At 42.2% G+C, this 22,329-nt stretch overlaps 2 long non-coding RNA genes across 4 annotated transcripts; both read right to left on the reverse strand.

The window, feature by feature from the left end:
- Nucleotides 1-326: 326 nt before the first annotated feature.
- Nucleotides 327-3,321, reverse strand: LOC128890479 (uncharacterized). Its single transcript, XR_008460623.1, has 2 exons — nucleotides 3,157-3,321; nucleotides 327-1,055 (listed from the first exon to the last, which is right to left on the reverse strand). It is a non-coding gene; the product is annotated as an uncharacterized LOC128890479 (long non-coding RNA).
- Nucleotides 3,322-3,324: 3 nt separating this feature from the next.
- On the reverse strand, nucleotides 3,325-13,945 carry LOC128890480 (uncharacterized). 3 transcript variants are annotated; one of them, XR_008460625.1, is made up of 4 exons: nucleotides 13,591-13,945; nucleotides 13,320-13,514; nucleotides 3,491-4,580; nucleotides 3,325-3,398 (listed from the first exon to the last, which is right to left on the reverse strand). It is a non-coding gene; the product is annotated as an uncharacterized LOC128890480 (long non-coding RNA). The 3 variants fall into 3 exon arrangements; XR_008460626.1 differs by having other exon boundaries at nucleotides 3,331-4,179; nucleotides 4,376-4,580; XR_008460624.1 differs by having other exon boundaries at nucleotides 3,331-4,580.
- Nucleotides 13,946-22,329: the final 8,384 nt, after the last annotated feature.

Below are 22,329 nucleotides of genomic sequence, written 5' to 3' on the forward strand. Positions count from 1 at the left end.
AATTGGTCCGATAAAGACTCTTCGTTCGAGGAGGTCATCCGACTTTATGGCACCATCTTAATGAAACAAACTGAAGGGGAAGTTCCGAGGGGAAATTGTTAGCCAGAAACTTAGAAAAGAAATTCGCAAGACATGTTGGTCAAATATAGCGGAACTTTCGCGGGCCGTTAAGTCTGTTACACGGTGTCTGCTTCCTAACGATGTTCGCGGATTCTTTAGGAAACGATAACGAGACACAGTTTTTATGCTAAATCTTGCTTTGCATTACATACTCAAGCAATCTTAGACGATTTGAACAGGACAGTTTGAACGGAAGAAGTCTGCGTGTGGTTTGTTTACATTTATTTGTTTTGTTTTCTTGTGAGAATTGAAGAATGTATTTATAACTTTATGTTTCTGTTAATAAAATTCAGTTCAAGTTCAGCCACTTTAAGGCATTCTTATGGTGTACATTTATGCTTCGACAAATTTCACAAGAACAATAAATAGAAAATGGTCTAGCAACCCCCAATCAACACTACAAACGAAAAACTTCCGGAAAAAAGGTAACAGAGCCATTAAAGGGGTTAACTTCCGACATTTCCATTCCGTTCGCTAATGACAGAAGGTATTCCGCGTTCGTTAGCGGTCACGGGGGGTTCCTGATGTTCGTATTACCTTAAACAGGTAAACGTTAACTTCCCTTGTGAAGCAGTTGCTACTAAACTCATTGTTTTCAGAGGGAGATGATGGGACCAGGGAATGCGACCACGGACCAACAATATACGCAAACGTATGCTCGGGAGGTCGGTTGGATCTTCGTGGCGAGATAGTAAACAGCAACGCCTTCTCGGTTCACACTTGGCAACACCCCGACTTGGAAGCTCGAGTCCTCAAGGGCGTAGTGCCTTCAGCTACCCTTGCGGTTGACCGAACCCCGTAAACCCCATAAATAATGACGCGGTGGTCTCCGCCGCTGTGCCAGATGCGCCGCTTCGTTGCTTTTCAGTTTCGCTCTTCCGACGTCGTTTTCATCGGATTTCGTGTGCTTCACGCTGATAAGAAATTGCGCGATCCTGTAACACACGGTATGCTATTATTACATGGTTTTATTCAGAGATATCCGTGAACGTGATTATTTTAAACCAGCCTTCTACTTTGTAACGTTAAAGACCCTACTTTATTATTTTTTGTTGCGAATACTGTTTACCTTAGCTTCCTTAAATTTTCTATATTTGTTTCTACGTATTTGAAAAATACTTGTACTGTTCTTCATAAGGAAATATTTATTCAACGAAGGGATATTAGAATCGAAAGGTTTTGGTGAAATTAAATTCTATAGAATATTATTCCAAAATAACACTTCCTAAAATAAATACTTTCAATCATTTTCACAAAAAAGAAACTACTCAAACTACCCTACAAAAAAAAAACAATAATTAACGTCTCATTTTCGCACCACAATTGCCTCCAGTGTTTCAACCCCTACCACTATGCCAGTAATTCGCTAAAAAAATCACACCTCTACCTAAAGAACTGCCGAGCTCCGACAGAGGCCGGCCACGGAAAATATCGTTGCTAGGACGGCGATAAACGATTAGTTTCTCGTTCATTTTCGAAAAGGCATTCGCTGACTGGAACACGGAACATTTTTCGCCGCATATGGCGGCGTGGTTTCGCGCAACACCTGCGCGGGCAATACGTTAATGTGTCAAATTGATGGACCCCTTCGTAATTAATAGAGGAGACTCAGGACTGGCCGACTGCGCGATAGGGCAGAGGATGGAAGGGGTTTGGTGGTGTGCGCGAGAGATTTGCAACCTGGCGTTGGACCGATTTAAAACTGGCAACGGGCACATAGTAGGCGCCCGCTAATTGATACGTGACCATTAATTACTGTGTCATTTTCGCGGAGCTGTGTTGCGGCGCGCGCACGTGCTCCTGACAAGAGTCTACGTTCGGTTTCCGGTGCAGGACGAAACGATACTGGCTGACCGAGAGAGAAATCGAGACAGCTGTGAAAAATAAATAGATTTTTCAGAGAAAAGAATGGAGAATCGGGAGTTGGACAGAGGTCGAGGGAATCGGGCTCAAACAGAGAGCAGGACGTTTTCAGGATAATTATACACGGCACGATTTATCCTCTTAATATCGTTCTGTACTTTAATTAAAAATGACCTTCTTCTCGTGCTTACCTCTCGTACGCTTTACCCAATGCTGCGGCGCCTTTGCGTGGCGTCAGCTTTCAGTGCCCCCATGAAATGGAATTTGCAAGTTGAAATGAAATTAATACCTCCGAGAATGTTCGTTTATTCGGTGTAAATATAAAATGTATGTGTGTGCAGGAAAATAGGTAACCATGGGATAAATTTTATAATTTAAAAATTCGTGAAAAATTCTGCACCTCGTCAAACTACAAATGATTTTTATAAATTTCATGCTCATAACACTCTGATTTAGGTTTAATTCTATAACAACAATTGCGACATGCATGTAATTGTTCATCTCCTGAAGAACACCTCACCCTCGATGACCAAATATTCAAACAAAGTTTAAATAAGATGATCCTTGTCGCTTAAATCAAAATTCCATTACTCTGAGCAAAAGAAGTTATCTCAACCTCATGTCATGTCCTAATTTAAACGTTAAAAATGATGTCTCAAATGACCCACGTTGCATATTAAAACGCTTAAAGCGACTCACACATCGCGAAACCTCTAGCGTGTTAAACGTGCTGGCTTTTTTTGTCAGCCGATTTTTTATAACTTGACGATGCCGTCTGAAGGCCGTTGCGAGTCAACCGACTGCACGAGACGTACTCGTTAATTTGTGAAGTCAACGAGTCGAAAAGGTGAACAGCCCTACCTGGCATGAAACCGAGTAGTGAGCGCGTTCCACGGAATTTGCGGACTCGTTCGAGACTCTTTCGATGAATAAATAAAATTCTACAAATTCGTAGAGTACTTAATTGACTGTAGTATTATATGTCATGCGACAAGAAGGATTAACGAGGATTAATAAATATTGACGAAGACAAGCAAATTATAAAGTAAGAGATTGTTAATTAAATGCTATTCAATGCTAAAACTCTACTAGACTCCATTCTCTAATAAACTGTATCATAGTTTTCTATCGTCTTCATCTTTGTTGCAAAGAATAATTAAAGTTCAAGCGTACTTGCAAATTGACGTAGGTGTTTCTTGGAATTCGAGCAGGTTTGAACCGGGAAGACGAACAGTACATTATTCCATCGTCAGTCAAGGAGAAGCGGCGGTTAATTCTCCAATCAAGCGACAGTCCATCTGCATACGAATGCACGGAGCAGTTGCTTGACACTTCGCTGCCGATGAATGTACCTCTATGAACCATACGCCTTTGTACGTGAGAATTGCTTTCACTTGTTGAATGTCAGAGATACGCTGTAAAGCGAAGACATTAAACGTTGCCATTGTTCCAGTAATATAAGTGCCAATTAATGAAGATATTACATTTTAGATAATGGGCAACTCACTTTTTGTCGTATTAATTACTCCATGCTACGCGTCACAGCGACACTATCGATCAAACAATGGACGAGTCTTCGACAGGTGAATATTTAATTGAGCAATAATACTCCGAAATCAAAAGTTCTTCGTGCATAATTTTAATGGAATAAGAGGAAAAATATTAAGAGAATAATCGTACTGGAAAAAGGTGAGAGTGGACAGAACCAGGAGAATGTAAGGCAAGAAAGTATTAGCGATGAAAATTATTAGGGGCTTACGAGATAACTTTCGCCGTTTTGCTCTTCGTGAGATTTTCAGGTATTACTTTGCGACTTCATCTGCTGCTTCGTCCCCGTGCGTCGACAACAGATAGAATCAAAATTGCGTCTACCTCCGTAACGACCACCGTTAATTTTTCCCTCGCTTCGGGGGGTGAAAATCATCCGCCTACCCTCGTCGTTGTCTCGGCAGATTTCATCGAGAGGACGACAGAAAAAGACTTTGCTAAATATGTCGCCTCGCAGACACTTCCGGAAGGTGGCAAATTTCTTTAAAAACCCAATCTCGCTGACGCTTAACAGCTAATTTTTCTTCTAGAATTGCTATTTACGTCTTGACGCCGGGAGAGATTATCTATCTCCCATGAATTTATTTTATGGAAGCTTCAAACCCTGTCAAGGTATTGAACGTTCCCTCACGAAGTGACAAAGAGAGTCTATTAGAAGGATACGATGATTTAAAAAGCAATTGCAATTTCTGTGATTAGAAAGTGATTTGAAAGGAATGTGATAAAAAATATGAGAGGTATTGTTTACAAGTAGGTAAACAAATTGTTAAAAATAATGCAAAAATTAATGAACAAATACCTCTAAACAAATTCTTCAATTACTTGCATCTAAGTCTATACTTACATGTATATATTCTCCCTTTATTGCTGCACATCACAATTAAAACCAATGCGACTGCAAATTACTAAATTAATCTTGATTAACTAGTTTCCATCAGGTATCTTATTAAGATGAAAAATGTGTATTTTCTAGGCTCAATTAATTTTTCATCGAAGACTGCCAGCCACCTGTGTTGCATCATCCATTACGTCGCGGCTCGTGCAACGTTCTGAAATCTCATTCACGATGCCATAACTTCCGAATCATAATGATACATCTGGTGCAGCGTCGTTACGTATTTGTTCTTTCGATGTCGCCGTATCACACGCGCGATCCTATAATGAATTTTACATGGAACGCTCGGCCACGAATAAACTGTTATTATTGTCGGTTGTTTATCATTGGTCTCGGGAGCTCAGAAGTCGTTGCTTAAAACTGCATTATACGGTACTTCGCGGCGGTCGTAAAGCGTTCCTGTCGTCTCATGAAGGCATGGAATATTAAGCGCGATGTAAACACACGTTATGGTTTCGCGTATAATAAAATGGTGGTGCCATGAAAATTGATGAAACGTTTATTAACATTTCGCGTGGACATTAAGATCTTCACTCGGACATTCTTTATTCTTTGTGATTGATATTGAATCCAATAATCAAGTACATGGATTAAAACTGAGGTTTTATTTATTTTTACTTTTTTTAACTAATTAATTTTCATTTAAATTCAATGCGACCATTCCTCCTGTATAAATCAAAAATTACATCAATTTTGTTCAAACCGGTAATAATAATAATATAAATTTTTTTGTTATCTCCACAGAATTTTGAATATGACTTCATCCACATAGTTGAAACGCTACGTGATTAAATGGTCTGTGTTATAGACCGCAGTCTTTATTTATCCAGCAAGCTTTCGGCGTTTTAGCGCGATTTACATTGTAAATGTAATATTTGTAAGCGACGTAACGGGTTGGTTTCAAACGTTAGGCGCGGGTCGATGCCCCGTATTCCGTATTCCTGCGGGCCCTAATCGAAACCTGGTTTCAACTCGATCGTATAAATTGAACTTTCCAGATCAGCGTCTCCAAGGCATTTCTGATCAAGATGCAGCTTCTCGAATCGAAGGCAATCACAGCATAGCTGCTGTATCAACGCTATTATTGCCACAGAATATGATAAGCGCGGTGGGTATCAGCTTGTGGGTAATGGTAATTACATAGAGAGCCCCGAGGCAACAAGGGAGGTGGCAACAATACCCCGTGCTCCGGGTGACGCAGAACTATTAGCTCCAAATCTGATACCCGTAATTATACTCCTCTCGGATCTTACCCTAGCTCGACTCGACAGCTATAATTGAAACTACGACACGAAGAATACCAACGCGGCGAAACGTACAATTTTTGCTGGCTCAACGCTGTGGAAATATGAATAGAACAGACAATAATCATGGAAATATCAAGAACCGAAAACAATAAGTTAGTATTGTCAGTTTTTGATGCGATTGCTTTTAGAATTTCATTTTTTAATCAACACACAAATGCTATGTGTACTACACGTACGATTTAGTTCTCTACGAATTTTGTGATTAAAAAGTAGAATCCTGAAACTATTATAGTTTCAGCTTTCATCCACGAATATTCATTTTGAGTTCAATTTTCGTTCCTCGCCAATGAAAAAATATTCGGTACTATTATTTTCCAATATTCTATGCGAAGGATTACTATTTTTCAATACCTTATTCGTATTCCAATTTTCGGAGAAATTCAAGAACATTGATAGATTTAAAAAGTGAACATTGGATCTATGTCTACACATCTTTTACTATTTTAACGAGTACTTGACCACTTTGTTTTCGATTAGGAACTCGTTACAAATTCTAAAAAAAGCATCAGCACTTTAAGTCCCCCGCCAATGATCAAATCATCGTATCGAGAGTGCAATGTTCGAGCAGGAGTTATTTCTGGAATTTGACACGGAACACGTACGGTACATTAGTCGATGACGTAAACCGAACATCGCGGAAGTTCGGCCACCGATAGATAACCGATTTAGATGGCATGGCGGCAAGTTTTCCGTATCGGTCCAATTACCGAGAGAATTGCGGCCGTAGCCGAATCTGCCAGCTAAGAACATTTCTGCGCAACGCGATCCATGTATCTTAATCCAGATTATTAATTAAATTTGGCGCATAAAGCTGTTTCGGCTGGCGAACTCGGAAATATATTACCCCGAATCACTGAATTAATGCACCCGCGTAGTTGAGTGCACGCAAATATTTTGTCCGCGGATCAACCCCTTCCCGCCTCTAACTCGCACGCGCGCGCGCGCGCGCTCACGAAGTCGAAAATAAAATGCGGAACGAGATTTATTGCGAAAGTCCTGGCGATATATTTCCCCGAATTGACGTTATCTCTATGTCTCATTATACGTGTTAGTGGGCGCGTTGCACGGTTTCCTATAAATCAACGGGGATTTCGCGCGACGAAATACTACGACGAGCAGTGTAATCGCTCAATAGCAATATATGTAAGCCACGAGAACTCGCACGAGTTGATCTTCATTTGCTATTGTTTCAACGTCGAAGACAGTTGGCAGGGGACACGCACTCGCAGCGAAGAGCAAGATGGAATCAGTTAGAAAAACTTGCCTAGAAAGTAGTTTTTATTAGGAATTATTAATTGATTAGGAGGAATTATTAATTGATTTGTTGCAGTCTCGGGATGTTCGATACTATTTTATGACGTTTAAAATATGTTCTTGGTTGTAAAAAATTAAATTCATAAAAGCAATTCATTTAACTAAATTTATTAAAAATGTATTTGTAATTATTCCAGCGAACTATAACGGAATATATCCAGCTGTCGGGGGCTGCACAAATATTCATGTAGGAATCTGTGTAAAACGAGCTATTACAAGAAATATTTTACTCCATTCTCCATAAAATAATAAAATTAATTCCTCCAAGTTATTCCTTATTCAGACAACAAATGATCCAATGCTGCATCACAAATGATCCGTTCTGCAATCCGTTCTCCTGTCACTGAGCGCTCCAACGAAGGGGTTAACATACCAGGGTCCTCCAACCCCGCTGTGGAGGTCCTCAGGAAGGTAAGCGACCTCTATCTAGATCCAGTCGCAGTCCCCCGATCGAAGATAGACGGCCGTCAATAGAAACGTGAGCAGCGCATGTAAATGTCAACGCGCGACGCGACGTCTGGGGTATATCCGCGTTACAATTATTGCGGGGAAAGAATCTGCGCGTAGATGCGTATAACGAGGTCGCATTGATACGTCCCAGCGATTTGCAGGCAGCTGCGATTGCACGTGTAATAAAATCCAGTCCCGGGCCTCGGCCGTATTCATATCGTGACGTAGGTTTTTAGAGGCTTTTTCAAAGAGACACGCGAGCGACCTTTATGCTGGTGGTATACATTGCAATACGATCTCCAGCGTCGATTCAAAACGCGGAAATATTTATCCGAGCCGTGCTGTATGGACGGGCGCGAGCAAACCAACAGCAGAGGCGACTGATAGCTCGGCGTCTCATCCTTCGTCATCGGCGATACTCGTGCCGGGTATATTTATTTTATCGTATGAATGGATCGTTTGCCGGCGAATATAAATTGAACACTTACGCCGAAATAAAAAGGAAACAACGTCGGTGGGGCATTCAGCGTATGCTTTTTGCGATCGGGCATGAGCTATTGATTTTTCTGTATGTCAAGTGGGAGCGAAGACGTTGTTACACGAGCATTCCAGGACGAAACCGTGGTCGAGGGATATCGGGGAAATAAATAAGATTCGGGGTGGGAGCTGGTTGTTTTTGAATGGATGCTTCTTGAGTTAGGTTACGAATAATTACTCATTCTTGGACATGACACAATTTATAACTCATTTGCATTTGAAAATAAAAATGGCCATTCAAGGGAGAATTACATACTTGTCCCAACTTAATTTTTGCTCAGAATTACTTTAAAGCACACTCGATATTACCTACTTTGATTTTTTAACTCTGCACAACAGGAATTCGATCAATTTCGGTTCAAAGAGTTCCCGGATTAATCCGCAAGATCGATAATGCATCGCGTTTAACGAGGATTAATCGAAAATAGCTACAACGAAGAATCGGCTGAAAGTACAGACTGGCTGATCAAGGGATGCGGCTGGGAGCAAACCCTTTGAATTCAGAGAATTTGATAAAATGATCAAAAGCACGGGTCACCTGTAATTTGCCCCATCACACTTTCAACGTTCTCGTCAACGTCACTCGCAGGACTGACGACTTGAAATCAAATAAAAAAAGAAAATAAGCGTTCCGATTTTTTCGTTCGTTTGACTGTTAGTCCGATCGTCAGCCGGCTCTAATCCAATCACTCCATTTCACCTGCAACGGTGCATTCTACGCATATCTGCCCCCCATACGGAATTTTATAACTGAGCTAACTATAGAACACGCAGAATCTGAGAAAGCTTGGTGAAAAGGGGTCAAAGCGAATCATTGTTTACAGATGAATTTATGAATTCGGTAAACCAAGTATAGTACCTTCCTATTGCCACCTATGCTAAACGATTGGCGTCTATTTTATTATTCATATTTATGCTTGAACAAGTAAACATATTAACTATGACTATTCATCTTTCTCTGCATTGAATGTAGCTATTCAATTATTCTTTAATCGATTGACACATTGCGTACCACATCTAGATAAAATAGTCAATATTTAATAAATTTTCTATAATACATATCTACATAAATAAATTTTGAAAACATCAAGTCTGTCATTTCATATAGACAAACTTATTTGATAAACACAGAGGGTACGAATATTTATAGAACTGACTGTATATCACAACGAGGTCTGTGTGTTTGTCTGCAAAAAGTTTGTCTAGAAAAGAACAGTCGACTCTTCAGCAAAACCGAACCCACAATTCCCAATAGCAAGTGGCGCATAGTAGGCACGCGAACAGCGAGAAAGGGCACAGAATTTATGACCAATTTATGAGGACGAGGGACTTTTGTAACTGTTCCTGCGGAGCATTCTTGCAGGTCGCGAGTAGTAGTGTCTGTAGGCGTTGCATAATTAGAAAACCACCCTAAGATTCATCGCTGGTGTTCGCCTGCCCCTCGAGACTGTCTTCGAGGGCGAATTGGAGACTACGTGTAGCTTGAAGCAACAGTAATTCTACCTTAAGTAGAATTTCGATTATTGTAGGGGTGACTCGTTTATTGCGTCCCGTTGACAAGTGGAAGAGATGAGCATTCTTAGCAAGTTTAAAGGAAAAGTCAACTGGTCCCTTTACTAAGTCTCTCATATTTTAACAATTACACATCTTGGAAATCCATTTCTAGTTGATCGTTCTTCAAAAAAATATCTCTAACCCTCAAAAGCAGTATCACTAACATTTCAAAATAATCTGTGGCCCTTTCAACCCCACAAATCAATGCAACTCTACGAAGCTCCTAGTCAACTATATTCAATAACATATCCTCAACATAAGTGTACGACCACCATTGTGAAGCGATAATTTTTCAAACAAAAATACCTGTTCCAGTGGTAGGCTGGCAGATCGGCCGTTCGTCCTCCATTCTTTCGTCATCGACGGGACACGGTAGCGGCGCACAAAGGGTGGCTATTACAATTAGTGGACATTATGGTAGTACGTAGCCTGCGCCGTACCAACACGAACAAACCGACCGACGGATCAGTACAGTCTATCATTGCGAGGCAGAGTGTGCAGCTCCACCGAACCGTTCTCTCACCCCTTCCCCTCGCCGCCCCTAGACCGTTTCGCAACCGAAATACTATCCCCACCGAACGGTTTCACCGCTTCCACCACTACCGCCGCAACGGTCTACTCCCACGCTTTTTCCGTACGTTCTCCGTCGCTCTAACCGTCAGTCCCGCTCTAACCCTCCGTTCCCCTTCCCGCCCTTCGTAATTACAAGCATTCATTTCACACTAAAAGCCGCTGGCGCTGTCCTGGTCCGTCCCGAAACGAGCCCCGCGCGAGTCGCATTTTCGCTACGGATTGCCACTCGTCCACTACCAACCTCGCCACCAACCCTCCACCCCCGACTACGCGCGCCATCTACGTTCCAACGCTTTCCCGTTACGAACCCTTTTCCAAATTTGCACGATTACAGGGCGGCCCGCTGCCTAACGCCGATCGTTCAGACGCGAGTCGGCACGGTCGACGTCCTCGTCGACTGGCCAAAAATTTTTGTCCGTCACCGTCTGGCTGTTTTTCATCGCTTTGTCCCCGGCGAAAATATTGATGACTGCCCTCGACTCGCCGCCACCCCTCATGACCACTGATGGATGACGCAGATTTCACGTTGCCCCAGAACGCTAACGGCCGGGAGGTGAATGGGTGTTCCAGAATGGAAACGCTCTGGGTGCTGTGTGGGAGGGAATGTAGTATTATTCGCGGGTAGTTTTCGGATGAGTCTCGGGGGAGGGGGGGGGGGCTGTGTTTTGGGACCTTGGAAGGCTAATCGTGGGATTAGAATACTCTTAATATACTGTTTGATTCAAGGAGCTGCTGAAATTTCTGTTATTTTTGAATGTATAGTTTAAAATGACAGGATATTGTTTTAATAAAAAGCTTTATTAAAAAAGGTGAGAGAAAAAATAATTTATGAGAGAAGAGAAAAAAGAGAAAAAGGAGAATGGTTAAAATAAGAGACAATTAATTTTAGTTGAAAATCACAGGATTTCCGATACAAACATTCTCGGCTGTATAAAAGGAAACGTTAGCATTCGTCCAACCCTCGTTCGCCACTTAAAGAATGAATTCGTCCCGTACCGAACGTTTCACCTCGAAAGAGAGCTATAATACCCGTGAAATCCATAGTCATTTGCTACGCGTGTATGTTCGCGTCCGCGTGTGGACGATCGCGTATGTGCGAGTGTAACGTGCAGGAGGAAAAAGGACGAAACGGTGGGCGATTCCGGAGGGTGCGAGAGAGACGGAAAAAAACAGGAAACGAGAGAAGGGCAGAGAGGGTGGCAACGAACAGTACCGTGGAACTCGGAAGTTTTTTATTCTCTAAATATCGGACCCAATCAGGCACCCTCGGTTCTCTGCGCGCGCGAATATAAATGCCCACCATCTCGTCTATATAATCATGGGAGTGTGAAATTAACCAGCCAATCCTGCAGCCAACCGCAAAGCCCGCACACATCGCACGGTCTGAGCCGACGGCCAACCCCCGATTGGCTCTTTCAGAATTTTCTGCGGTGTCTGAATTTAAATGCCGAGGTGAAGGATGGGGACGGGTGTGGGCGTTGGTGTTCTTCTGCCTGAGAAGGCATCGACGCGTCAGTGAGGAACGATAAACGTTATCGACGGTATAGGCTACCCCTCGCAGCTATGAGCCTGATCGAACTTCGCTGCTTCATCTCGCCTAGACGATCGGTTCTTGCGAGGTATTGAAACCAACAGGCGATTGCAATCGCGAACCGTTACACGTGGCCTTTAGGATTGTGTCTTTTAATGAAACACAAATAGCGTTGAATGTAACCGATTGTTTACCTTATATTGTTACCTTAATTTACCAAAATGGGTGTCTCTTCAAGTTCACAATTGGATTAAAATAATTAGGCTTCTAAACAATTCTAAGTCTCAAAGTTAGAAAGAAACATATGAGCAAAAATTAATGAACTACTACAAACCCTTCCGCGTCAAACGATATTAAATTGCTGCATCAGGAAAGACAGATTCAAGAAGAATGTTTAATTAAACTGTTCTTGTAATTTCACCAAGTTCCTCTCTACTCCCTGCAATTTTTTGCATGAAAAAAAAAAAGAATATTAATAGTAATTTAAGCACACGCAGAACGTAGTACGACTTCTTTTGTGTTTTAGAATCCATAATTAAAGAACCAATTACGGAACCCGCTCTTTAATTGTCCGCGGTATGCAATTAGTTGTCTATATACTTTTCGGTGCCTGAAAACAACGTTCATTGTTCCTCATATAAAAACAGCAAGTAGTAACAATATACGCGACCGTATGCGAGGGTAAGTTTTAATAACAGCATTTCGCAGTCTACCTTGTAAATAGCATTTCTCAATTTCTTCCGATGCAACTCTGTATACGATGAGTTGATTGGATTCGCGATGATTATTTTCATATTGAAGAATTTTCGGCGGAAGTCATTTAGCGTATGAAACCTATGGCGGATATCGCAGTATTGCATCCGTTGCAAAATTTTTTTGCGTTCTCGACTGAAGTTTATTGTACACGTAATTTAATACGCGAAACATTTGGATGTACATATCTTCATTGTTTGTATTTTACAAGGAAATATACAAACGGACATTTATTATCTATTTGATTCGATTTTTGTAATTTAAAATATTTTTCAAAAAATATATTTTTATGATAATCGTAGTGTAAAAACTTATTAGAACCACGCAGAGATCAAGAAACGTTGATGAAAAACAATATTAACGGGAATTGATGCGCGAAGATGGACAAATACGTTGGATTACGGCTAATTGGGACACGTTATTATCAAAATACTTCGGGCCAATTAAGCGACCGCTCTAATTACGTCAGCTGGTCCTTTAAGGTTTGTCCCAAATACACGGCTAACCTGATTAATCGGCGACCCAATTAACCTGGAATCCACTGGATATTTTTGGATGAATGGAGCACACAACCACCGACGAAGAGCCACCTACAGTAATGAATTTCACGCAGTCTGTGATATCTTTGTGTTAATTTGCCCCTATTGGAATAAAATTCATGAATTTCCTTCTCATCAACACGTGTACCGAAACTTCCGTAGCGGCGGTGTATGCATATGCATATTCAGGATGTCCGATGAAAGACGAACAATATTCCAAGTTCGCCTTTGTCCTTAAAATTCAATAAAGCATTCAAGGCTTTTAAAGCCAATTAGTTCGCCACCAACCGCAATGAATAAATTCATCGCGAATAATTCGGATTATCAAGTCTCACCTGGAGGAGCTGACAGTGGAGGCCCAAGAGAGATGGAGAGAATCAGCTTCCATCAATCTTCCTTTGTACCTCAGTGGTCTGATGCGTGCACTGCTATTCGGAGAACGTCGCGAGATTCAAGATTCCTTTTACGTGCAGTTGTGCCGGGCATCCGTCCAATGCATCGCGATAAAATAATGACATTTCAGCCGTTCGCTGCACAAATCGATTAACTTCACTTTTTGAGAAATGTTAAATTTAAGTGTCAAAGGAAAATTGGTGTACTCGTTACTTTTTATATTTAATCCCATTTCTCAACATTTTGTTTCATGGAGTTAATCGACTTGTGCAATGAACGGCTCTTTTACTGTAATAATATATACAGAATACACCATCCCTACGTCACATCTCATCACCCTCAAGGTACCTAAACACACAGCGCAAAACTAATGATCGATTCGTCCTGAAATAGCCCTACACGCGAAAAAGATGAGAACGTGCGGCAATGAGACAACGCGGAAATCGGTTTCCCGTGGCCGCGAGGCCGTGCGCCCCTCGCGACAATAGCGAAGATTAAACGAAACAGCCGTGCCGCACACGGCGAGGGGGGCCAGGTAGTTTCTGTTTATCGCATCATATAAATACGGAATTAATTAAAACTGCGGAGTTAATTGAATTTTTATAACCTTTTGCAGGGACGCGGCTCTCGACCGACGTCGCCCGCGACGCCAGCGTGGCCGCACTGCGTTAACTGGGTAGTTACCGAGTCTCGACGCCCCCTACCCTTTCCCCATTCCGGTAAGTGTAATAGCGTCACGGAAATATTACCCTTTTGTGGAGAGAGGAACGCGTCGAGCCCCCTCTTCAACCCACCCACCTCCCCCCTCATCCTCTCGCTCTAACTCCACCGTTTGCGCCCTCGTGCCCCTTCCGCCCTCTGATAAAATCGCCCGGAGGAATTTACGACGACGATGCACAATCTGCTCGCGAATAAACGGCCGTTGTGTACTTTTAACGAGGTAACCGAGTCTCGCTCGCTACTCGTATGCGGGGGGGTGGGAGGTGGTGGTGAACGGGGGCTGTTGACGGTCTGAACACCGCCCACGTGGGTTGCTAGTACCATTATCGCTGCAACGCGGGAACCGCGATTTTTTAACTTATCGTTACATTTCGCGCCATATCGATCTAACTCTTAAGAGTTACGCGACCATGGGGGATGGGCGAGACACGCACCCGCTGCCTGAATCAACGCTGGCGAAGGGCGTTGACTGCGCGCTGTGAGAGAACAATTTTCGGTCATTTTTATGAAGAAATCAGGGATTAAAGTTAGGGACGTATTATTGTGAAGTCGGCCTGTGCACAGGATTTTGTATTGGTAAGATTTTGGGAGGGTCAGTCAGGTTCACGAGGGTTGTTTTGGAGAAGTGATTTATGCGAACACTGAGTTTGTTCGCAGATTTGTCTATAGGGATGGTGAATTATTTTCTAATTAAAATAAATGTTGAAACCTTTCAGGCCTGAATGATCTTTTTTGAAGTAGTAGTAAGATATTATATTTCTACGACTTTCCGATCGTGGTAGCAGAAGGTTTAGTCGTCGTAATTGTTATCTCTCTGTAATAAAATTGTCGTCGAGTGCAAAGGGTTTATTTTAGTAACATTACATTACGGAGTAACCTGTCTATTTTCTACGTTAGAAACGAGAGAAGCTTCTTGCGTCGGCGTCGTATGTTTTATATTGAGATGCAAGAAAGTAATCGAAGGGTTTATGGACGTAGGAACCGAGGGCCAATAGGCGTGTAAGCAGAGACGACTGCTGCACTTCGTAGATAAAACAGACTAGAGTCTATAGGAAGCTAGATGCAGTGGTCGGGCCAACCTGGAGGTCCGAGACTGGAGAGCTCCTTAAATCACATGTAATCGTTTCCGACCACTCGCCGTCCGGACCCCCAGGATCAGACAGCGCCAGTTTAGACCAACGTGTAGGTAACCTCGTTCACCTTTTTCACTTTTTTCCTACGGAGTCAACGGAAACCATTTACAGCTTGTCCTTATTCCCCGAGAGATATATTTTCATTCAACTTACCTCGACCTTAATGAATTTTGTGATAATTTTAGATTGCGAAATAAATTCTTCCGTTCCTTATCTTATTTCAAAGGATTTATTTTGTAGTTTCAACTTTCATTAACATCGTTTCAACTCAACTCGAATATAATAATGCAGAAAAAAATGTATAGCTCTAATCGAAACATTATACAAGTTCATTTTCGTTCGACTTGCTAGTTTTTCCCGTCGGGTAAACAGAGTAAAAAGTACGACGGGTATCTGGTTTTATAGAATAACGATGGGAAAGCAACGATACTTCAAAGAATCAAAAGAGATTAAAAAGGAACGTGAAAAATCAAGTAATGATACGATTCCCTCCAACAGAATATGATATTATTATTTTATTTTCTAGGATTATGTCGAATATCCTTTTAATTGCATTTGTCGACTAATAACGAAAAATGTCCTCTTTTTTAACCTCTTCAGCAAACAGAATATGGCGCAACGTCGACAGTCCTGGTTTTACGAGCACCGAAACACGTGCCAGGTGTACTGGAAGCACAGTGCGTTGGTTGCGCGATCGGTGTCATTTGCCTAGGAAATTACGGTCTTCTGTCACACTGACTAATCTACTTCGTTACACGCGACAACGTAACTCTGTCACTGGCACCGCAGTTTGCTCTGCTTTTCGCTTCCATCTGCACGGCGAGCAACTTCGTTTAACTCGTTTCCCTCTTTCCAGCCAACGCTCTTTGCGAAACGGTCTCCGTGCCAACGTTAAATCCAGCTGCGTATCGATACACCTACTTCTTTCGCTACTTTTCTATTCCTTCGTTCGTTAGGAGTGTTGAATACATCCTTGTTCTTTGAGAACTGTTTGGATTTGGTGTGGCCAACCCCACAAAAAATTGTTGCATAAACTTATGATTTTCAAGCGCCTAAAGTGGATTTCCCCCGTATGTTATAAAAATTGTTTGTTGATCGGTTGTGTTATAAATCTTGAGACGTGCCACGTATCTAACAATAGTATCTTCGATAGTGTTTCGGTTAAAAAACGATTTTTCACCGGAAGAAAGAAACAGACTCCTTCGCGCAACTTTTCCAGGGTTTTCCAGCTAAAGGTGGCCATTTTCCCTGCCGCGGCGCGAATGGAAAGACGAAACTTTATTTGTACCATCGAAGACCGAGGGAATAGAGAAATCTCCGCGTTGAATTTCACGTCTCATCGGCAATTTGATCCGATCGAACGAACGATTAATCTTCAGCGAGGGGTTACGATTTCTATTATATCGCGGCTCCGCTGCTGGCGAATCCATTGATAATGTTGTCAGACCGTCGGACTATCGTTCATTTCACTGTGACGTCGCCGGTCTTCCATTACGCCAGGTCTTGTCCACCAGTGGCGGCCTCCGCGCGGTTTTGTCCCCCTCTGTACGCCATATTATGTTTGTACGAGCCGCGCGCACGTAAAGACCAATTTATACCATCGCTTCAGTCACGGAAGTGGCAGTGAAAGAGCTACAAGTTTAGACAGTGTTAAGCGTTTCCAATTTGCATAGTTCTAAGAAACGCAAGAAATGAATGAACTACGAGTTCTGTATTAAAATTTATTTTCTCTTTCAGAGTCACAACACTTCGTGGAAAGTGCCATTGACAGGCAAGTTATTATATGTTTTGTTGTAAACTGTGTGAATGTTATTTGTGATGAAATTCCAGCGAAAGTTACCCCTTAGAGTTTTTAACTTCGCCAATCAGTTCTCTGAAATTTTGTCAATGCTTCTTATGCATACTCCAACGTTCGGTAAGACTACTTTATTGACACCATCCTTTGTTTCGGTATCTTCATCTACCAGTTTCGCCGCACGGCATAAATATGTAGAGGTAGATACGAAAACGTTGTAAAACAGTAGCCTCTGCTGCGCTATCCAGGATGCAAATGGGACGCGATCGAAGGTGAACTGATAGTGTAAGCACTAAGTGCTTGTCTGAACGTAACCGCCCCGTGTCTGAACGGATAGTATAAATTGGCCTTAACGCGACATCAGCCATCGTTCCTGTGCCACAGTAACGGAGACTCGATGGAGGTTGCTCTCCGAGCTTCAAAGCTTACCCTGGATAGCGGTGCATAATTACGGCAGAACGATATAAAAATTTAATAACACCTTGCTAACTGTATTGACATGGAGTCAAGAAATTGTTCGAAATGTAAACAAAATATATTACGAATTAATAAATAAATAGTGGAAGGTAAATTTCGTGGGTGATTAAGTAGGACGGGGTTGGCGTGTCTGACCAATGTTGACTGTTTCTACTTAAAGTTGGATAGCGATGAACGGTTAGTCGGTTATGGGAGAATGATTTAAAAATTTGATGATGCTATTACTAATACTATTTTATTAAGTTAAAATGTTGTCTAAAGGGAAAGCAAAATTCACGACAAATTAATAAATAAACAGTGTAGGATAAATTACGTTTTGTATGCGCGCGATGAAGTAGGACTTGGTTAGCGTGTCTGACCATTGCTGACTGCTTCTACTTATGCCTGTGCACTCCAGTAGAGCATCGTAGAGCATCGTTTCCAACTGGTTCTAGGTATAATTATAAAGTAATAAAATTGTCAGGAAATGGACAGTGTCTTACTACCAACACAAAATGGGAAAATCCACGTTAAGACTTTTTAACTTATTTAAATTTGTGGTCACTGTATATCGATTTTCCAATTTCGCGTAGCATTGACTTTTAATGACGGGGATATCGGCACACGTCCTCCTATACACCACGATCTATTACACAAGATAAAGTGTCGTGTGGGACCGTAAGGGTGGAAAGCTGAATCAGCTACAGTCACCGAACCGAAACACCCTTCGCAACTACTGGCTCATTTATGTTCTCGCTGAAAATAAATCTAATTCGTAACGGGTGTATGCTGGTTATTTACCAGCTCGGCTCAACAGAAGGAAGAATATTATGTACTAGACCCACATAGTTCACATATCCAACATCAGCTTATCGAATTTTATTCACAAACTATTTTTCACCATATAAATTATTGCCCTTGCTCCTACAATTTGATTATTATTGTAGACAATTTTTGTAAACGTACAGAACTGAAATTACAGCCAAAAACGTTAGAATATAGTTTCAAAAATATGTATAAAGCTTGATATAGGCCTCCAACGAAATCGAATAATTTCATACATAATACTACGTCAATTACCATGTCGATTAGCGTAAAAGAGACGAGCGCGTTGTTTAGGAAGACGAATAATACGTTGATACTACCTGTCGAGGTTCATCCGACTCATAGCACAGGCGGCAACGACCGATACGCGTTGCCCAATTAAATCCGACGCGAGGTAGCCGGTATCGATGATGACTTAACAGCACATTCGTTCCGATGATTTGGCCCTTTAACGCTGCATCAGCGTAATGGATTCGCCTGCAATCCCATCACGGTAGAGATATCAGAGCCCGGTAGCTTAAAATAAGCAGAAAGTTGGATCGGCCAGACGGAAGTATTGTAATTATGCTAATAGCTTCGGCGCTTCGAGTCTTTCTGTGATGTGGTCTAGTGCCGGACTCGTCCGGGTTAGCTGATCAAACCAACTTTTCCTTCTACTTATTAATATTACCTTGATCCCCCGTCCCCTTTTATCTCCTTTCTCCCTCTGTCTTGTCCCTACCGTGCGTTCAACCCCCCACCTTTTTTTCCCTAGTCCTCTTCGCCGAAGTCTCGTTTCCCTCTTTCGGCGGAAAAGTACAGTTTCGGTCTAGAGGAAAAGTCTTCAAGGTTTCTTCATTACTTATGCTTGTGCCTGGAGAGTTACCGCGGGGAAAAGTAAAACAGCACGGTGCTTGACCAAATAGAACTTGGATGAGGAAAGGTATACACCGCGAGGTAGGAACCAAGTATTCAGATGTAACGAAGTAAAAATTTGATGCTACACTTTGCTTACTTTCCAGACTTCGGGGAGCTGAAACGCCTACCGGATAAACCACCGGAGTGTAATTCTGTTTCCACCGCTTTCTTTCCCCTCCGATTCCAGGAAAATTGCCGACAATTTACAAATTTACGTATCGCGTTGTTTATCTCGGTTTGTTACTTCGGCTTGTTTACTCTCTTGGTTATTTAACGGGGCATGCAGGTTACGTTTCATCGGCTGTTGGGGTTAAAAGAGGTGAGAAATACTTGTGTGTCGCGTGGTTAAGTGTTTTGGAGAAAAACCAACCGGTGTTTACACATTAACACAAATTTATCCACGGAAGAAATTAAAGAATAATAATTCGAGATATTGGTTAGCACACAATTATTAAATATCAATGCATTTGCTTTCTAAGCATGCCATTTGTCTATGAAATCCATCATCTAATTTAGATAAATTTCTTCTATCAACATAAAGTGTACGAATACTCATGATACTGGCTGTATTTCGATGTCTTAAGCAGCGAGAAAGGGTTAATAGAAGAGAAAAGAAAATTAAAGGAACGCATCGACACTTTCCCAAGAACATCCCTTCACTCGCGAGCGATTCCGGTTCGCCGAGCAGTCTTCAGCCCTGGCATACCTTTCTCCTGACATTATACGGCTATACCGGCGAACTTTCGAAGCAAAATATCGTTGCAGAGTCTCACCGTATAGAGATTGGGGGAGGATATTATCTAAAGCCAGTCTGCGACCCGTCTATCGGGGCCGTACGTCTCGTTGCTCCATCGAATCTTACGGATCTCCAGACGGGGGAAGGTGCACGAGGAAAGGGGAGGATCTGGCCGAAGGGGATGGGTGATCGGTGCAGAGGAAAGAAGTCGGGTTCCAAAGGAATATTTATCGAGTGGATATTGAAATTGATGGTCGCTACCTCAGACATGCTAATCCGACGAGCGAGCGGATTTCTGATAACGCCCGACGACGGGCAAGAAATAACAGAAGAGTAATTCAAATCGAAGACGCGCCGCCGGCAAGATTACTTATGAGGTTTACTTACGTGCTACCCAGTTCCGTTTTCTCCACTTTTTCGCCCCGGTTTTATCTCCGAGGGGTAAAGACATTTTGTCAAAACCGCGAGGAAACGAGCCACTCCCGCCGCTCAGCCCCGAGGCAACAGGTATACCCAGTGTTTCTTGTTCTGCGACTACGCGGGAAAAATTCTCGTCGCGTCACGGGCCCCTAGTTTCGAACCATGACATTTAAACAGCGATTACATGGAACATGGTGGACGATTTCGTGGAACACCTTTGAGTTTTGATTTATCTTTGGTCGAAAGTTTTGTATGGAGAGAATTAATGAACTGTGATTTCATAAATGTATATATTTTTGCAACATTTTGTATTTATCGTCACCGTGGCCATAATCATAACCACACACTGTAATTTAAGATTACTTTTCATTATTGGATATAAAATGCAAGATACGCTAGGCCTAAAGTCGCCTAAGGAGCAATTTGAAAGCTGAATTTGTTTGCATCGGTAATAATTCGATCAACACGATTATGTAAATTGGCCATGAAGACATCAATGAAGTTCTTGCTTTAAAAAGAAAATGGCATCTTAAAGAGTGTAAGGAATAATCGAAGAATACATTATCAAATCTACCATTCCTTCCTAAAATTTGGTTAACTTAATATTCAATAACTCAACCCAATCCAATGACTCATAGAAACCATTGGAAGAGGAACTCTTAATCTCCAGACGAGGGGTGTAAGAGTGATGGTCCACGTGTTTCAAAGTCGGTTATTAGCGAATGCTACTGTCATGTCAAAGTCACTCGAGCGATTGACGAGCGAGGGTACAGACGCTACCGTGTCCTTCGTCCGAGCAAGGTTTGAAGCAGGCTGCAGCCTCTCGAGACAAGTGGCACCATCGACATGGTAACGGCCTGGTAACTGCCTCGTAAGCTATCTAACGGAGCACTACCGACTCGAGCGGCCGATCCTCGTGCGGTGATTCGAGCCCCGGGTTCAATGGCCTCTTCATCAAGGATCACACGTCTAAATCCTCGGAGTTGGACCGTGCATCCACTCGAACGAGCATCGTGGAAATTCACGAGGACTGTACAGCGTACGTACGCGCGAAACCACCGGGACCACCTGGCTATATCTACTCTCCATCTTGACCGATAAAAATGATATCGGTGTACCCCTCGAATAGTCCTTGACTATTTTTTTCTAGCGTTGGAAGCAAGAGAATTACTCACTTGCCCTGTTTTAATGCGATGGCCACCGCGTCATCCAAAAATGGGAAACGGGACTATTCATTTAAAATAAATCTTAGATAAGATTCTTAAATTTGGCGAGGTTACAATTATATACTACGAAAAATGTTATTTAAATGGCTCAGTCTGTAATTTGGGAAACGAAGATGGATGCCAGACGATATTTTCTCTCCGATTCTGAAAATTGAGAATGACCATTCCGTTGAGATATTTTGTAGGACCGTTGGATTACAGCTGGTGTGGCCCTCCGTCTAATTGGACTTTGGTCTTTCACCCTATAGTCACTAGGCTGGTAATCGACACGATCATGGTTACGCCGGATGCCGCTTTTGACGATGATAGCGATACAACGTTCGGCAACGATTGATTTGGTCGAGATCGCCTGTACGTTTCCCCCGATAATGCTATTCTCTTGTTTCTCTTCCGCTTGGATGAAGGATGTATTGTGGCTGAAGCTATCTCATTACAGGGCCACTGTTTGGTTTCGGTTAGAGAAGGATGGCCCCTGCTAAATGGATCACTTGCGACTCCGTTACCGATTAATCTGCATTTCCAACTGGAGAGGATCGTTCTTTCCACCCCTGCCGATCGTTGACAGTTACGGCCTGTAAATTATAGTGATTTATTCGTGAGTTTAAACAACACTGCAAAAATTCAACTCACTGAAAATAATTCTCTTGTATATTTTAATATATACGAATATATTGACAAACTTAAATATCGTTATACCATCTTTAAAAATTACTTTACCCCTCAACTGTGTCACCCTCCTAAACT

This window comes from Hylaeus anthracinus, unplaced genomic scaffold (assembly GCF_026225885.1).
Source record: "Hylaeus anthracinus isolate JK02 unplaced genomic scaffold, UHH_iyHylAnth1.0_haploid 12000, whole genome shotgun sequence".
Taxonomy (NCBI): domain Eukaryota; kingdom Metazoa; phylum Arthropoda; class Insecta; order Hymenoptera; family Colletidae; genus Hylaeus; species Hylaeus anthracinus.